Here is an 18,640-nt window from a genome sequence, read left to right on the forward strand (position 1 = left end):
GTTGTCAAAAAGCATGTTTCAACATTGTATTTGTGTTGTAATATATTAGTTGGGGAATTACCAAATTTCAATGGTCAAATCAACTTCAGAGCCCAAAATTGATTAAACTTCATCAAAAAGGATGTTTTGACGATGTATTTGTGTATTAAAATATTGGTTGGGAAATGACCAAATTTTAATGTTCAAATCAACATCAAAACCCGACATTGATTAAATGTTGTCAAAAAGCATGTTGTATAATATTGGTTGGGAAATGACCAAATTTTAATGTTCAAATCAACATCAAAACCCGACATTGATTGAATGTTGTCAAAAAGCATGTTGTATAATATTGGTTGGGAAATGACCAAATTTCAACGGTGGAATTTACATCACTACCTAACAATTAAACGTGGTCAAAAAGCATGTTGTTTCATTGTGGTATTTGTGTTGTAGAATATTGGTTGGGAAATGTCAAATTTCAATGTCAAATCAACGTCAAAACCCGACATTAATTAAACGTTGCCAAAAAGCATGTTTCAACGTTGTATTTGTGTTGTTAAATATTGGTTAGGAAATCATCAAAATTCAATGTTCAAATCAACATCAGAACCTGACATTGATTAAACATCATCAAAAAGCATGTTTCAACGTTGTATTTTTGTTGCAATATTTTGGTTGGGAAATGACCAAATGTCAATCTTCAAATCAACGTCAAAACCCGACATTGATTAAACGTTGTCAAAAAGCATGTTTCAAGTTGTATTTGTGTTGTACAATATTGGTTAGGAAATCACCAAAATTCAATGTTTAAATCAAAATCACAACCAAAACTTGACTGACGGTTGTCAAAAAGCATGTTGTTTCAACGTTGTATAATATTGGTGGGAAAATGACCGAAATTCAATGGTCAAATCAACGTCAGAACCGAACATTGATTAAACTTCGTCAAAAAGGATGTTATTTCAATATTGTAATTGTGTTGTAGAATATTGGTTAGGAAATGACCAAATTTCGATGTTCAAATCAACGTCCGAACCCAACCTTGATTAAAGATAGTCAAAAAACATGTTTCAACGTTATGTTCAACGTCAGGACCTAATTCAACAAGTTCTTCACGTTGTTCCAATGTCTTGTGCCTGCTGGGATTCAAACACCATATGTCGGTTTGGCAGAGACATCATCTGGGCCTGTTCTTCAGATGGATTACTCTTTGAGAGCAGCTCAGCCACAAAAAACATAATCCCGAAGACAAACTGGTGAAGAAGACGAGCAGACGCTGTTTGGATCTGACATGCTTGCAGTGATGTCGGAGCTTTATTGACAAGCAGGCCGCTTTGCCATGAAAACACCGGAGAACAGAAGTCTTCGTTAAAGAAATATTGAGACCGGAGGAGTTTTGATCGTGTCGTGAACGTATTAACATTCTACGTGTAAAAACTGGAAAGAATAATCATGTGATCTTCGGCTGATTTTGTATGATTACGCTGATTCTAGGGGTACAAAATGGTAGAACATAATATTAGTTGGTCTTTACAGTACAAATTGATATATATATACAGTATATATATACATAACCTATTTGTAAACTACTGACAAGTGATTTACCAAAAACGAACGTACAAAAAACAACATTGTAACTGTCTGGAGCATTGTCAGCATGTCTGTGATGTGGACGTCATTTTCACAAATATTGCAGATATACCTGCGCACAGCCATCTACGAAATGTGCAAATATTAAGAGGACAGTGACGGCTTTTTAGAAGAGGAAGTGAAACCACAGCATCAGCGCCAAGCAAGTCTGACGTTGTGCTCGCTACAGCTAGTCTCTTTAGTCAGGGATACCGAGGGACAGAAGTAGTGTCTCTAAACATGATTAAGGTCTATAATAACACCTGAGAAAGTTACTACATTTGTTGTTTGTTGTTTTTTATTTTTTTTAAAGTCATCAAATCTGGAAAAATTAAAAGTACATCATAACAAATGAAAATATGGTAACATTAGTAATGCCGAACACATTCACCATTAATTAGTTGCTTATTAACAAGCAAATCAGTAGCTCTTAATTAGTCAATATTAAGTACTTATTAATGCCTTATACTGCATGGCCTTTTTATACAACCAGTAAGCCATTAACTAAGAGTCTTACCTCAGAATTATTGCTTATTAGTAACCTTAACCCTTAAATGTTCCCCTTGTGTCCAAATAACTCTAAATCAGTGGTTCTTAACCTTGTTGGAGGTACTGAACCCCACTAGTTTCATATGCACATTCACAGAACCCTTCTTTAGTGAAAAATAAAAATGTTTTCCAAATGCAAGACGAAGTTATGTTTTTTTTACTGGTGCACAAAATGAACCGTGCATGAACATGACCTTGTTCAAAGAACAAAACCAACAGTGCATGAACTCACAACAAACTACACACCTGCAAATCAGATGGAAAATTAGGGGTACCATTGTTTGGGGGTGTCCATAATACACCAATAGGGAAAAGTTTTTATTTACATAATGAGTCGGGTGTATCTTGGGCTCCGCCGAACCCCTGAGGCCGACTCAACGAACCCCTAGGGTTCGATCTAACCCTGGTTAAGAACCACTGCTCTAAATTAAATCTTTGTTACTTTAATAAGCAACTAATTAATGGTGAATATGTTCCCCATACTAAAGTGTTACCAAAAAATATATATGTTAACACTAATTCATAGTAACAGATTTGTTTTAAATGTCTCTATACATTTTTCAGCCTTTTTAAAGAAAATCATCATATGCCAAATTATGCAATTTACTCGATGTCATGGTGACCACGCCCATAACCACCAGAGGTACTGGCTCACCTGCACTGGCTTCCTGTGCACTTAAGATGTGACTTTAAGGTTTTACTACTTACGTATAAAATACTACACGGTCTAGCTCCATCCTATCTTGCCGATTGTATTGTACCATATGTCCCGGCAAGAAATCTGCCTTCAAAGGACTCCGGCTTATTAGTGATTCCCAAAGCCCAAAAAAAGTCTGCGGGCTATAGAGCGTTTTCATTTCGGGCTCCAGTACTCAGGAATGCCCTCCCGGTAGCAGTTCGAGATGCCACCTCAGTAGAAGCATTTAAGTCTCACCTTAAAACTCATTTGTATACTCTAGCCTTTAAATAGACTCCCTTTTTAGACCAGTTGATCTGCCGTTTCTTTTCTTTTTCTCCTATGTCCCACTCTCCCTTGTGGAGGGGGTCCGGTCCGATCCGGTGGCCATGTACTGCTTGCCTGTGTATCGGCTGGGGACATCTCTGCGCTGCTGATCCGCCTCCGCTTGGGATGGTTTCCTGCTGGCTCCGCTGTGAACGGGACTCTCGCTGCTGTGTTGGATCCGCTTTGGACTGGACTCTCGCGACTGTGTTGGATCCATTATGGATTGAACTTTCACAGTATCATGTTAGACCCGCTCGACATCCATTGCTTTCCTCCTCTCCAAGGTTCTCATAGTCATCATTGTCACCGACGTCCCACTGGGTGTGAGTTTTCCTTGCCCTTATGTGGGCCTACCGAGGATGTCGTTGTGGTTTGTGTTGTGGTTTGTGCAGCCCTTTGAGACACTAGTGATTTAGGGCTATATAAGTAAACATTGATTGATTGATTGAGTGATCACTTTGTTTGCCATATCGCCCAGCCCTATGTCACGTGCAGACAAACTATCAAAGATTGGTGGGGTTTGAGTTTAGATACTCGTTAGTACCAATCAAAATATCAAAATGGGTAGCCTTCCCGAGATGATGTCGTGGTAACATCGCCCAAAACCACGCCCCCACAGCCTCAGGTATCTTCACAGTTAAGTGATCATTTTTTTTGCCATGTGGGCCAGCCCTATGTCACGTGCAGACAAACTACCAAAGATTGGAGAGGTTTGAGTTTAGGTACTCGTTAGTACTGAAGAAGCAATCAAAATACCAAATGGGCACCCATTCCTAGCCTTTCTTAGTCCTGAAGTTGACCAGGTTTGCATTCCACCGAGTGTCGTTCAAGTTGGAGCATGTGAAAAACTAAAAAGTGTAGGAGTTGGGATGACATCTACCACGTCTTGCTCAAGTATCAGCTTATCTGATCCAGGGTAGAAAGTGAGGTGACATGCAGACCGGTCCTCGTGTCACACACCCCAGCCAGACAAAAGCCTATTATCTGGTATTGTGCCACACCACACTTCCTGTTCCGCAGATGCCCTGGAGCTAACCAGTGATGGGAGGCCGTGTCCGAGAGCGAGACCACGGACCTCGTGGCGCAACGGTAGCGCGTCTGACTCCAGATCAGAAGGTTGCGTGTTCAAATCACGTCGGGGTCAAATTTTCCACCACCTCGCGAGCTCACTCGTTTGTTATTGTCGTGTCAAACTACGTTTCTGTTTCCTCAGCTAGCGACACAAGAGCAGAAAAACATGATTACAGGTGTCATGTAAAAAAAAGTCTGCTTACATCTGATAAATACACTGAGTGAGTCACACAGTAAAATGATACCTGGTGCTAATCGTACGTGTTTGCAGGAAAAATCTTCAATATGAAATCTTGACCCATTTAGGTGGTATTGCATCAAAAAGGGGTAACAATTTGATACCTGTTTTATACATTGTTATGTCTCGGCGCTCTAATGACTTTTAAAGACTGACTGGAGTCACTGCCGGGTTTTCAGGTTGAGCGATGGCCAAGGTAGAAGCTGCATTCACACTAGGGCTGGGCGATATGACAAAAAAATGTATCACGATATAAGTGTTTCATATCATTCGATATCAGTAATTATTGATTTAATAAAAAAAAAAAAAAAAATTCTAAATAAAAGGGGTTCACGGTGGCAGAGGGGTTAGTGCGTCTGCCTCACAATACGAAGGTCCTGCAGTCCTGGGTTCAAATCCAGGTTCTGGATCTTTCTGTGTGGAGTTTGCATGTTCTCCCCGTGAATGCGTGGGTTCCCTCCGGGTACTCCGGCTTCCTCCCACCTCCAAAGACATGCACCTGGGGATAGGCCCCTCCCACCTCCAAATACATGCACCTGGGGATAGGCCCCTCCCACCTCCAAAGACATGCACCTGGGGATAGGCCCCTCCCACCTCCAAATACATGCACTAGGGGATAGGCCCCTCCCACCTCCAAAGACATGCACCTGGGGATAGGCCCCTCCCACCTCCAAAGACATGCACCTGGGGATAGGCCCCTCCCACCTCCAAAGACATGCACCTGGGGATAGGCCCCTCCCACCTCCAAAGACATGCACCTGGGGATAGGCCCCTCCCACCTCCAAAGACATGCACTAGGGGATAGGCCCCTCCCACCTCCAAATACATGCACTAGGGGATAGGCCCCTCCCACCTCCAAAGACATGCACCTGGGGATAGGCCCCTCCCACCTCCAAAGACATGCACCTGGGGATAGGCCCCTCCCACCTCCAAAGACATGCACCTGGGGATAGGCCCCTCCCACCTCCAAAGACATGCACCTGGGGATAGGCCCCTCCCATCTCCAAATACATGCACTAGGGGATAGGCCCCTCCCACCTCCAAAGACATGCACCTGGGGATAGGCCCCTCCCACCTCCAAAGACATGCACCTGGGGATAGGCCCCTCCCACCTCCAAAGACATGCACCTGGGGATAGGCCATTCCCACCTCCAAAGACACGCACCTGGGGGTAGGCCCCTCCCACCTCCAAATACATGCACTAGGGGATAGGCCCCTCCCACCTCCAAAGACATGCACCTGGGGATAGGCCCCTCCCACCTCCAAAGACATGCACCTGGGGATAGGCCCCTCCCACCTCCAAAGACATGCACCTGGGGATAGGCCCCTCCCACCTCCAAAGACATGCACCTGGGGATAGGCCCCTCCCACCTCCAAAGACATGCACTAGGGGATAGGCCCCTCCCACCTCCAAATACATGCACTAGGGGATAGGCCCCTCCCACCTCCAAAGACATGCACCTGGGGATAGGCCCCTCCCACCTCCAAAGACATGCACCTGGGGATAGGCCCCTCCCACCTCCAAAGACATGCACCTGGGGATAGGCCCCTCCCACCTCCAAAGACATGCACCTGGGGATAGGCCCCTCCCACCTCCAAAGACATGCACCTGGGGATAGGCCCCTCCCACCTCCAAAGACATGCACCTGGGGATAGGCCCCTCCCACCTCCAAAGACATGCATCTGGGGATAGGCCCCTCCCACCTCCAAAGACATGCACCTGGGGATAGGCCCCTCCCACCTCCAAAGACATGCACCTGGGGATAGGCCCCTCCCACCTCCAAGGACATGCATCTGGGGATAGGCCCCTCCCACCTCCAAAGACATGCACCTGGGGATAGGCCCCTCCCACCTCCAAAGACATGCATCTGGGGATAGGTTGATTGGCAACACTAAATGGTCCCTAGTGTGTGAATGTTGTCTGTCTGTCTGTGTTGGCCCTGTGATGAGGTGGCGACTTGTCCAGGGTGTACCCCGCCTTCCGCCCGATTGTAGCTGAGATAGGCGCCAGCGCCCCTCGCGATCCCAAAAAGGGAATACGCGGTAGAAAATGGATGGGGATGGATGGATGGATTCTAAATAAAGACCAGGAGAAAAAAGGCTGAATTTAAATACTTTTATCTTAAATATAACTTTTAACCTTTGGAACGAGGTCAGCATTATGAAAAACAGTCAAATAAATGAAAATACTGGTCATGTGCAAATAATGACATTAAATAAATGCTTAATCCGACAAAATTTGCAAAATATTGTAATTAAGACATTAGTAGTGTACAACTCAGGCTTTAAAGCCATATTGGTAACAATAAATGCAAAAATATAACAGTCACATATTAAGCAAGCAGAAACAAACATGTTTTACAGAATATTGTAAACATCGGAATAAACTTGCCTCTGAACATCTGTGACACAATACTGCCAAACTGGTGACGTTTCCTTTTTTATTTACAATTTCCTCTGGTGCTGCCGTACTCATATTCCCGTTTCGTATCACTTCTCGTCATCAGCTAACCGTTGTTGCTTTTTTTTTTTTTTTTTTTCCTGTTAGCATTTCCCAGATTGCCTTACGGTTTCAGGCTCGGCCGTGATAAGTCGAGAGGTCAAAACCCTTCCTCTGCCTACACCCCCCAGAATGCCGTGCGGTTCCGCATCGGCCTTTCTTCCTATTTTTTTCTAACAGAACTCAGTGAAATTATTGAACGTTCTATCGGCCCAATTTTCTATTGATATTGATCAGATGTCTATCGCGGTATATATTGTTATTGTTTTATCGCCCAGCCCAAGGCGATATGGTCTTTTATTAATATGTGGATATATTTAGGCCATGTCACGATACACCATATATATCTGGATATTTTGTCTTAGCCTTGATGCATATAATGACAGCAGTATGATGATTCTATGTGTCTACATTCAAACATTCTTCTTCATACTGCATTAATATATGCTATATTTAAACTTTCATACAGAGAGGGAAATCACAACTAAAAGTGTATTTATTAAACAGTTATTAAGCAGTGGCACAAACATTCATGTCATTTCAAAACAGAAAGTGCAAGATTGTCAGAAACATTATAAAACAAGCTTTTAAAATTTAACTTCTGAATAAAATCACAAATTATCCAACTGTTTTTCGTTCGTCATGACGTGTTTGTGTCTTTAAAATATGTAATGTCGTTAGATAAACCATATTGGAAATTTAGTACAAAAACAAATGTCAAAGTTGGTGGCCTAATGGTCGTCTTTGACATATAAACTATCAATTTACTTCGCAATAACAAGTACAACCCATTTATTTATATTTATAATTATCCATCCATCCATCCATCCATCATCTTCCGCTTATCCGAGGTCGGGTCGCGGGGGAAACAGCCTAAGCAGGGAAGCCCAGACTTCCCTCTCCCCAGCCACTTCGTCTAGCTCTTCCCGGGGGATCCCGAGGCGTTCCCAGGCCAGCCGGGAGACATAGTCTTCCCAACGTGTCCTGGGTCTTCCCCGTGGCTTCCTACCGGTTGGACGTGCCCTAAACACCTCCCTAGGGAGGCGTTCGGGTGGCATCCTGACCAGATGCCCGAACCACCTCATCTGGCTCCTCTCCATGTGGAGGAGCAGTGGCTTTACTTTGAGTTCCTCCCGGATGGCAGAGCTTCTCACCCTATCTCTAAGGGAGAGACCTGGAAACTCATTTGGGCCGCTTGTACCCGTGATCTTATCCTTTCGGTCATGACCCAAAGCTCATGACCATAGGTGAGGATGGGAACATAGATCGACCGGTAAATTGAGAGCTTTGCCTTCCGGCTCAGCTCCTTCTTCACCACAACGGATCGGTACAACGTCCGCATTACTGAAGACGCCGCACCGATCCGCCTGTCGATCTCACCATCCACTCTTCCCTCACTCGTGAACAAGACTCCTAGGTACTTGAACTCCTCCACTTGGGGCAGGGTCTCCTCCCCAACCCGGAGATGGCATTCCACCCTTTTCCGGGCGAGAACCATGGAGTCGGACTTGGAGGTGCTGATTCTCATTCCGGTCGCTTCACACTCGGCTGCGAACCGACCCAGTAAGAGCTGAAGATCCCGGCCAGTTGAAGCCATCAGGACCACATCATCTGCAAAAAGCAGAGACCTAATCCTGCGGTCACCAAACCGGTAACCGCAATTAAAAACCTTCGCAATTATGATTGTATAAAAAACTAGAATAGCCTTTTAATTAGTATTTTTTTTTGTTTTGTTTCACACAACTGGAAACAGAAGTACTGTGACATTTTCTCGCGTTTGAATCTTATAAGTAGATGCAGCATTGGCTGTTGTGACACGAGAAATTGGGCTGCCATCTTGAAGTGGTGATGAGGAGCTGGCGAGCAGCCTAAAACATACTTGCCAACCCTCCCGATTTTCAGTGCCTCTAAGTCAGGGGTGCCCACACTTTTTCTGCAGGCGAGCTACTTTTCAATTGACCAACTCGAGGGGATCTACCTCATTTATATATATCATTTATATTTATTTATTTATGAAAGAGACATTTTTGTAAACAAGTTAAATGTGTTTAATGATAATACAAGCACGTCTAACACATATAGATGTCTTTCTTTCACGAAGACAAGAATATAAGTTGGTGTATTACCTGATTCTGATGACTTGCATTGATTGGAATCAGACAGTAATGATGATAACGCCCACATTTTCAAATGGAGGAGAAAAAAAGTTGTCCTTTCTGTACAATACCACATGGAAGTGGTTGGTTTTTGGCATCTAATTCATCCAGCTTCCATACACTTTACAAGAAAAACATTGGCGGCAAATTCCGTAGCTTGCTTGATTGACATTCACGGCACCCGAGGGTCTTGTGAGATGACGCTGGCTGCTGCCAGTTCATTATCATGAAAAAATGACAGAGAGGAAGGCGAGAAACACTTTTTATTTCAACGGACTTCCGTCAAAACTCTAAAGGCCGACTGCACATTTCCTATCTTCACAATAAAAGCCCTGCTTCATGCTGCCTGCGCTAACAAAATAAGAGTCTCAGAAAGCTGGCGTGCACAAGTGATGTGCACGCCAGCTTTCTGAGGGATCGCTTGTGCACGCCAGTTTTCCGAGACTCTGTATTTAGTTAGCGCAGGCAGCATGAAGCAGGGCTTTTATTGTGAAGATAGGAAATGTGCAGTCGGCCTTTAGAGTTTTGACGGAAGGTACGGCGCGAGAGTCTGTTGAAATAAAAAGTGTTTCTCGCCTTCCTCTGGGTCATATTTTCATAATAATGATCTTGCAGCAGCCAGCGTCATCTCACAAGACCCTCCGGTACCGTGAATGTCATTTAAGTGACGTCTTGGTGAAGATTGATGATCACTCATTTTTAGGTCTATTTTTTTTAAAAGCCTGGCTGGAGATGGACTGACACACCCCCCGCGGTCGACTGGTAGCTCGCCATCGACGTAATGGGCACCCCTGCTCTAAGTCTTCACTCTGCGCTTTGTGTCCAAGGAGCTGATCGGGGTGGTGAACGTCAGGCTGACCCTCCAATATCTGACAGTTTTCCTTCCTCCCACGCCCAAAGTGGCGTGGGAGGAAGTGCACTTTTAGTGCATGATGTCACTAAGATGACATATCCAAACAACACTAAATTAAAGTGCACTTTTTGTACAGAAGGCCACTACAATAGTTTAAAACAAACAAAGTGCACTTTTGTGCATGATGTCACACAAGATATTTCAATAAGTGTTAAATAAAAATGAGCTGCATAATAGTAAATCAAATAGTGTATGTACTTCAATATGTGGTAGATTCCTGTGTATGTTATCTCCTTCTGTTGTTGATGGTTTCATACAGTGTTGATGTGGAAATGGTTGCTAGGGCATTTTGTGGGTGTGGCACCGGCCGAAATGTTGAAATGCGGAGTTTCAAGCACTCTTCATTCTCGAGCACAGTGGTTCTCAAATGGGGGTACACGTACCCCTGGGGGTACTTGAAGGTATGTCAAGGGGTACGTGAGATTTTTCAAAAATATTCTAAAAATAGCAACAATTCAAAAATCCTTTATAAATATATTTATTGAATAATACTTCAACAAAATAAGAATGTAAGTTCATAAACTGTGAAAAGAAATGCAACAATGCAATATTCAGTGTTGACGGCTGGATTTTTTGTGGACATGTTCCATAAATATTGATGATTTCTTTTTTTGGGAAGGAATTTTTGGAATGGAGTTGATGAATCCAGATGGATCTCTATTACAATCCCCAAATAGGGCACTTTAAGTTGATGATTACTTCTATGTGTAGAAATCTTTATTTATAAATGAATCATTTGTTTATTTTTCAAAAAGTTTTTAGTTATTTGCATATCTTTTTTTCCAAATAGTTCAAGAAAGACCACTACGAATGAGCAATATTTTGCACTGTTATACAATTTAATAAATCAGAAACTGATGACATAGTGCTGTATTTTACTTCTTCATCTCTTTTTTTCCAACCAAATGCTTTACTCTGATTAGGGGGTACTTGAATTAAAAAGATGTTAACAGGGGTACATCACTGAAAAAAGGTTGACACTACTGCTCTAGCAGGTGACTTTTCAAATGATGCTACAAATTAGCTTTTGCCACATACTTGAGATATTACTGTTGTCTGTTCAACATCTACCCACTTGAAGCCAAACTACTGCCAGACGACGGACCCCCTGCTGTTTTTCGTCTGGCGCTATTTTTAACTGTTATTGCCAATCTGATGCTGACAACTGGCCAGAATCCAACAGGGTTCACCTAGCGTGCAAACACTTTAGTCTCTGTGCACGCAGGCACACGCACACATTCACTCACACACACACACACACACACACACACACACACACACACACACACACACACACACACACATTCTCCGTCAATACGCTCTCAGGCACAGGCGGTGTGTTTGCCAATTGTGTTAATGGGGAAAATTAACATCAAAACCACACAAACATAAAACATTACTACCAGTAGGTTGTTACAGTATGAATGGTTATTATCAGCCTAATGTCTGTGTACTATTCACAAGTGATGCACTGAACATTAGGATATATATTTTTTTTTTTAAAGATGCTAATTTGTTGCCAGTCATTCTAAATTAAAAAAAATAGTATAATTAAAAAATATCAACAAGGTATATTGTACAATAAGCAGCAACAATAGCAAATGAATGCTACCGGGATTGCTTAGAAGTTCCAGAAAAGTTCAGTTCCCCATTGACAAGTGAGTGACATAACAACTACACACACTTCTCAGGACAAGTCTGCTGTTCTGGATGATACAGCCACACAGTATGTTTAAGGACAAGGAAAGTTCAGCATCTGGTCCTGATGAACAGAGGCGGTGTCATAAGGATCTGCAAATGCTGCAGCAAAAGAAGGTTTCTCTAATTAAAAGGAAGACGAGAACGTGAGAATCTCATTTAGTGGTATCCTAATCATACATCACTAACCAATTAGCCAACTCGTCAGGCCAGGCTTTTCATTTTGTGGTTATGGCAAAAAAAGATATACAACTTCAGAAAATCCAGGATCATATATAACTTCAAAACCTTCCATCAATGTTTTATATACACACTGCAAATAAATAAATAATGTAGTAACATACACCTTCATAACAATATGTACAATATACACACCGCAAGTATATATATATATATATATATATATATATATACTTGCAGTGTGTATATTGTACATATTAACATATTACATATTGTTATGAAGGTGTCTGTTACTACAGTATATATATATATATATATATACTGTTACTACAGTATATATATATATATATATATATATATATATATATATATATATATATAAATATATATATATATATATATATATATATACTGTAGTAACAGACACCTTCATAACAATATGTAATATGTTAATATGTACAATATACACGCTGCAAGTATATATATATATATATATATATATATATATATATACACACATACATACATGTACATATATATATATATATATATATAATGTAGTAAGACACCATAACAATATGTAATATTTACAATATACACATTGCAAGTATATATATATAATGTAGTAACAGACACTTTCATAACAATATGTAATATGTACAATATATACTGTATTTTGGTCATTTTAATCATTGCCAGAAATAATTATTTTGTGCATTAATTTCTGTTTCCGGGCTTCAACGCACGTCTGATTTCTGGCAACATATGTGTTCCTACTTCTGTCATCAAACACCAGTGTGTTTTCTAATCATGGCAGACTTGCTAACAGAAAATAAGGACGACAATTTTTGGACAAATGAGGATTTACAACCCTATCTTTTTGAAGCTGAATATACTGCTGCTTATAGAAGCGAGCAGGAAGGAAGAGTGAGACGTCGGAGCAGACGGAAGCCGAGAGAGTGAGGTGAAAGTGACTTTGGTGCTATAAAAACATGGAACTTGGAGACAAGCTATTTTGACATAAATGGAGTGCTTACCCTAAATCAACATAAAACGTGGACCAGACAAACAACTGTCCATGTAGTGAGTCACTTTAATATTGATCATGATACACGCAGCACGTCATGTGTGTCATTACAACTACACTACATACACTGTCTGGCTAGCTGTGTACAAACAAAACATGAAATAATACTTTACAGATACTGTAAGATGATTGTTCATGTTTTTCCACTCAGTACAAATTGGTGTTCTATTAGTGTTGTGTACTACAAACTCAAATGTGTTTTGTGTCGTTGTAGAAGTTAGCTTATCTCTTGCCGTAGTTATCTCCTACGGCTAATACCTACGTACTATGCTAGAAAAAAAAATCCTCAGTGTTCAATCTTACAATAATGTTGCTACAGGTTGCTTATTATACAGGTTTCACAACATAGATTAAGTATTGTTAATGTTTTTTGAATGCATTCTCAAAGTGATTTAGAGGTAGAATTGATTGCTAAAATTAGCTGCGTTGCTAGCCACCTAGACCAAGACCAATTTTACATGTTAGAAAGCGGAAAAAAACAAACACCTTTTGTCTTCTTGGCTCTAATAATGATAGTGACAGATAGACAACCTTGTAATGGATCTACACAATTAGTCAACTTTGCGGCCGGGTAAACACTTCACATTATGGCTCTTATTGCCGACTAGACACTTTTATGAAAGTAAACATCTCGATGAGAGGATGTGACGACGGTAAGTGACTATTAGCAGCAGAATCCCAAGATGGTGTCATGTTACACAGAACTGATTTAGCACCACACCCCTCAGGGAAGACCACATTTCAGCCATCTGCTCGTCCACAATACCACAACTGGATCAGTCAAATGTCTTGCACATGTGAGTCAGGATATGCTGACATGGCAAAACACTAATATAGTTTCTTCACATTTTCACAAAACACTAATATAGTTTCTTCACATTTTCACAAAACACTAATATAGTTTCTTCACATTTTCACAAAACACTAATATAGTTTCTTCACATGTTCACAAAACACTAATATGGTTTCTTCACATTTTCACAAAACACTAACAAAGTTTCTTCACATTTTTACAAAACACTAATATAGTTTCTTCACATTTTCACAAAACACTAATATAGTTTCTTCACATTTTCACAAAACACTCATATAGTTTCTTCACATTTTCACAAAACACTAATATAGTTTCCTCACATTTTCACAAAACACTCATATAGTTTCTTCACGTTTTCACAAAACACAAATAGCTTCTTCACATTTTCAAAAAACACTAATAAAGTTTCTTCACATTTTTACAAAACACTAATGTAGTTTCTTCACATTTTTACAAAACAATATAGTTTCTTCACATTTTCACAAAAAACTAATAGTTTCTTCACATTTTCACAAAAAACTAATATAGTTTCTTCACATTTTCACAAAACACTAATATAGTTTCTTCACATTTTCACAAAACACCAATATAGTTTCTTCACATTTTTACAAAACACTAATATAGTTTCTTCACATTTTTACAAAACACTAATTTAGTTTCTTCACATTTTCACAAAACACTAATATAGTTTCTTCACATTTTCACAAAACACTAATATAGTTTCTTCACATTTTCACAAAACACTAGTATAGTTTCTTCACATTTTTACAAAAGACTAATATATTCTTCACATTTTTACAAAAGACTAATATAGTTTCTTCACATTTTCACAAAACACTAATATAGTTTCTTCACATTTTTACAAAAGACTAATATAGTTTCTTCATATTTTCACAAAACACTAATATAGTTTCTTCACATTTTCACAAAACACTAATATAGTTTCTTCACATTTTTACAAAACACTAATAGTTTCTTCACATTTTCACAAAACACTAATATAGTTTCTTGACATTTTCACAAAACACTAATATAGTTTCTTCACATTTTTACAAAACACTAATAGTTTCTTCACATTTTCACAAAACACTAATATAGTTTCTTGACATTTTCACAAAACACTAATATAGTTTCTTCACATTTTTACGAAAGACTAATATAGTTTCTACACATTTTCACAAAACACTAATATAATGTTTTCACATTTTTACAGAACACTAATAGTTTCTTTAGATTTTCACAAAACACTACCATAGTTTCTTCACATTTTTCACAAAACACTAATATAGTTTCTTCACATTTTCACAAAATAGTAATATAGTTTCTTCACATTTTTTGAGAGGTTATACAGACTGATTCTTTAGTGATGGAAATGATGACAAAAAGGTAGAAAGTCAGGGCTTGCAGGGAATAAAGATGAATAAACCAAAATGGCCCAGAATGTGTTTGTGTACAATAATATACATACAGTGTATTTTACAGCATTATTAGGGACCGAATGTCCCTTTGGGACAGAGGACCCTATTGTAATTCTAAGGTTTTATTATTCTTTATTATTCCGCCGCCTCTTTGAGCTGTAATTTGACCCCGTTAACATGCTTCAAAGTGCAAGTTAAAGCTCTACTATGCAAAGCGAAAGACATTTATCAACAACATCCAGAAACGCCGATCTGTAATTGGACCCCCTTAACATGCTTCAAAACTCACCAAATTTTACACACACATCAGGACTGGCGAAAATTGCCATCTAATAAAAAAACAAACCCCAAAAGTCAAAATTGCGCTCCAGCGCCCCCTAGGAAAAAACCCAGACAAAACTGCTTGTAACTTCTGTTAGGAATGTCGTAGAGACATGAAACAAAGACTTCTATGTAGGTCTGAATTAGACCAGGGCTTGGCAGCGGCCAAAGGCGGACCCGACCAACGCTGCTTGCAGCTTTAATTATTATTATTACTATTATTATTAGTACCGCGATACTATACTAGTACCGGTATACCCTTCAACCCTAGTTCTAACTTACATCTGTCGGTACACTCGTTATGGAAGCACTAAAAACTACAAGATTGATGACTGGGTGGAGACGCGGTGGAAGGGGGGTTTCTGGGGGTAAATTTGTCGAGGCGGTCAGAAACGAACTGGAAGATGGTCTGTAGAACAAAGTCTATGAAACATGTGGAGCAAAGCAGCTCCATGACATGATACATAGACTACAGAAAGTGGGTTGAAGGAGAACATATGTGCAGCAGACATCATGATCCCAGGAGGAGGGCGTGGTGGAGCGTGTTCAGACAGCCCAGCGCCACATCTGCACTACCACCAACGTACAACGTTAGCTCATGGAGACCACACGCTCTGAAACTTGACCCTTCTCTTAGGAACATGAGGAGCAATCAGGTACACGGACGGTTTAAAGTGCACTATTGTCTTGACACGTGTTGAATGGGGGGAGTCTTTTGCGGTCTGCTTCATGAGGTCATGACGTGCTCAGGGCCGAGGAAGGAAACCGCCGATGCTAAAGCAACAAGAGCAACTGGGGTCTCGCTCCTGGAATCTTTGATGACATAAACCTTCCCAGTGTGAGCGGAGTCAGTTTTGGCCCCATCCCTCACTTAAAGGAGAACTGCACTTTTTGGGGAATTTTGCCCATCCTTCACAATCACGATGTAAGACAAATACACATGGTTTTGTTTTTGTATGCATTCGAAAGAGTAAGTAAATACGATCAAAAGTCCGCTCACAATGGAGCTGATCGGAGTCTGCCTCTAAAGCCCTTAAAAAACATCCAAACACTGCCATTAAGTTTTTATATACGTGTAGTAGCTAGTAACATTCATAACAACATGTAATATACACTTGAGCCCTGCGATGAGATGGCGACTTGTTCAGGGTGTACGCCGCCTTCCGCCCGATTATAACTGAGATAGGCACCAGCGCCCCCCGCGACCCCAAAAGGGAATAGGCGGTAGAAATGGATGGATGGAATATACACATGTTGTAAGTATATATGTAGTATCTAGTAACATTCATAACAACATGTAATATATACATGATGTAAGTACTTGTATATATGTCATGTAGTAACATTCATAACATGTAAGTATATATGTAGTATCTAGTAACATTCATAATAAGATGTAATATATACATGATGTAAGTATATATGTCATGTAGTAACATTCATAATAACATGTAATATATACATGATGTAAGTATATATGTAGTATCTAGTAACATTCATAATAACATATAATATATACATGTAAGTATATATGTCATGTAGTAACACTCATAATAACATGTAATATATGTGAAGTATCTAATAACATTCATAACAACATGTAATATATACATGATGTAAGTATATATGTCATGTAGTAATATTCATAATAACATGTAATATATACATGATGTAAGTATTTATGTAGTATCTGGTAACATTCATAATAACATGTAATATATACATGATGTAAGTATATATGTAGAATCTAGTAACATTCATAATAACATATAATACATACATGATGTAAGTATATATATCACGTAGTAACATTAATAACATGTAATATATACATGATGTAAGTATATATGTAGAATCTAGTAACATTCATAATAACATATAATACATACATGATGTAAACATATATGTCATGTAGTAACATTAATAACATGTAATTGAATATATATGTAGTATCTAGTAACATTCATAATAACGTAATATATACATGATGTAAGTATATATGTCATGTAGTAACATTCATAATATGTAATATATACATGATGTAAGTATATATGTAGTATCTAGTAACATTCATAACAACATGTTATATATACATGATGTAAGTATATATGCCATGTCGTAACATTCATAACATGTCATATATGCTACGGCAAGTAGTATCTAGTAACATTAATAACATGTAATATATACATGATGTAAGTATATATGTAGTATCTAGTAACATTCATAATAACATGTAATATATACATGATGTAAGTATATATGTCATGTAGTAACATTAATAACATGTAATTTAATATATATGTAGTATCTAGTAACATTCATAATAATGTAATACTGTATATACATGATGTAAGTATATATGTCATGTAGTAACATTCATAATATGTAATATATACATGATGTAAGTATATATGTAGTATCTAGTAACATTCATAACAACATGTAATATATACCTGATGTAAGTATATATGCATGTCGTAACATTTATAACATGTCATATATGCTACGGCAAGTAGTATCTAGTAACATTCATAACATGTAATATATACATGATGTAAGTATATATGTAGTATCTAGTAACATTCATAATAACATGTAATATATACATGATGTAAGTATATATGTCATGTAGTAACATTCATAATAACATGTATACATGATGTAAGTATATATGCCATGTAATAACATTCATAACAACATGTAATATATACATGATGTAAGTCCTCATGTGTCTGGGGACATGTTTCCTGACTTTATAAACATAATATACATTTTTGAAAAACGAAAGAAAATATGATGCTAAAAAATATCGACGTAATCATAGTAGTATTGACGGGATACGCTAATGTACTTGATATCATTACAGTGGGTGTTGGGTGTAAATCCACCAATGGCGTTTGTTTACATGTCGACACTGGTGAGAAACTTTATTTGTTGCCATGGAGGCCAGGATTAGTGATTTAGAAATAACTAAAACACTGTCGACCTTGGCTGGACTTTAGCCGCTTGCTAGCTAGCCATGTCTTAAAGCTTCTCTTCCTGCGGGTGTTTCAGTGTTATAACTTCATCTTTATCTTT

At 39.1% G+C, this 18,640-nt stretch overlaps 1 protein-coding gene and 1 non-coding gene across 2 annotated transcripts in view; one reads left to right on the top strand and one right to left on the bottom strand.

Annotated features, from left to right (window-relative positions):
- Nucleotides 1-18,640, bottom strand: part of LOC133569802 (partitioning defective 3 homolog) — a 332,895-nt gene that overhangs the window by 279,040 nt on the left and 35,215 nt on the right. The gene's annotated exons all lie outside the window — the stretch shown is intronic.
- Nucleotides 4,236-4,307, top strand: trnaw-cca (transfer RNA tryptophan (anticodon CCA)). The gene has a single exon. It is a non-coding gene; the product is annotated as a tRNA-Trp (tRNA).

The sequence above is a fragment of the Nerophis ophidion genome, linkage group LG15 (genome assembly GCF_033978795.1).
Source record: "Nerophis ophidion isolate RoL-2023_Sa linkage group LG15, RoL_Noph_v1.0, whole genome shotgun sequence".
NCBI classification, from domain to species: Eukaryota; Metazoa; Chordata; class Actinopteri; order Syngnathiformes; family Syngnathidae; genus Nerophis; species Nerophis ophidion.